Raw genomic sequence first — 1,701 nt, 5'->3', positions numbered from 1 at the left:
TGATCTACAGAGTGAGTTCCAGGACAGCCAGGGCTATACAGAGAAACCCTGTCTCAAAAAAAAAAAAAAAAAAAAGTTGGTCGTGATGTCTCTTCACAGCAATGGAACGTGACTGAGACACAGGTCTCTCAATGAGCCTGGAGCTCACCAGTCCAGTTAGGCTGCTAGACAGCAACCCCCCGGGTGATCCATCTGTCCCTGCATCCTGTCCCTTCAGTTCTGACGTTACAGGCACACAGCTTTTATATGGGTGTTGGGGATTTGAACTCAAGTCCTCATGTTTGCCTGTTAAGCACTCTACCCACTGAGCCATCTCCCTAGCAGTGTAATTTATAATTTGGGACAAACTCGTATTTTAGGACTCGCTCCTCCTAATAAAATAACAGCCGTGAAATAGCTGGTTTCAGGAGCGGTTTGTATATTTACTCCATTCACATAAATTAAAGCTGGTTAAACCCAGCTTCCTCGTTTGCATATAGAACCCAGAACCACCTTGTGCTGTGCCCCAACTTGGCAGCCACGTGGGCTGGGATCCAGGACCGAATAAAAGGGAGGAATAGAGCTGAGAATCAGCATTTACTGCTTCGTTTTCCTGACCAGCCTGGAATTTCTGCCACCCTGCTTCCTTGCCTGGAGCTATGAGCAGAAAAAAATAAATAAAAAAATAAAAATAAAAATCTTTCCTTAAATTGCTTTTTTTGTTTTTGTCACTGCAAGAGGAAAAATAATCAGTACATTCTTCTGCGTGAGAAGGTGTCGGGAGGGGGCATGAGTGCCCCCAGATCAGAATTCAGACAGCCAGAACCACTAGCAATTGCGTGTAGCCACAGCCTTACAAGAAGAGGATTGCGGGCTGGAGAGATGGCTCAGTGGTTAGGAGCGCCGACTGCTCTTCCCAAGGTCCTGAGTTCAAATCCCAGCAACCACATGGTAGCTCACAACCATCCGTAACAAGATCTGATTCCCGCTTCTGGAGGGTCTGAAGACAGCTACAGTGTACTTATAGATAGTAAATAAATAAATCTTTAGGAGGAAAAGGATTGCTTGAACCCAGAACAAGCCTAGGCAATCAAGTGAGACCAAATCTAAAAGGGGGTGTGGGGGTGGAATCTAGTCACCTAACTGATGTAAAACCTCAAATTTTGGGCTCTGAAGAACCTCAGAGATCATCTTGACCAGAGCATTTGGATGTGGCTATCCGACCCACCCTCCCAGAGAGGTAGCACATGGGCCAGAGGATGCCAGGGGTAACTGCTTGGCTGGACCATCGGGAGCACTGGGATGGCCACTCTTGCCTGCTGGGACTCACTTGGCGAGTAACTAGGCAGACATCCCCCAGGAACCTGGGGAAGGGCATGGCTATGGCTCTGGTCCCTAGGAGCCCAGTCAGCCAATGATGCTCCTGTGTCTATGACTGCAGAGACCTACCCAGCTGCTCCACAGACACTCTGCTGCCACCAAAGGCCCATGGAGAGCCCCGGGCCAAGCGCCCACCCTGCTTTTCTGACATTTAAAATGATTCTGTTGCCTGTGGTCAGTGTCTGGACTGGGTATTTCCAGGCCTTGGCATCTCATTCAAGGAACCTAAATAAAGGCACACCGCGGATGCGGAACAGCAAGGAAAGTATTCAAGAGAAAAGTTACACAAGCAGTCAGGTTTGCTACAATCGAGATGGGGGCAGAGAGAGAGGTGGGGGGGAG

The sequence above is a fragment of the Mus pahari genome, chromosome 6, assembly GCF_900095145.1.
Source record: "Mus pahari chromosome 6, PAHARI_EIJ_v1.1, whole genome shotgun sequence".
NCBI classification, from domain to species: Eukaryota; Metazoa; Chordata; class Mammalia; order Rodentia; family Muridae; genus Mus; species Mus pahari.
The sequence above is the reverse complement of the archived record's forward strand: the minus strand, read 5'-3'. Positions refer to the sequence as shown.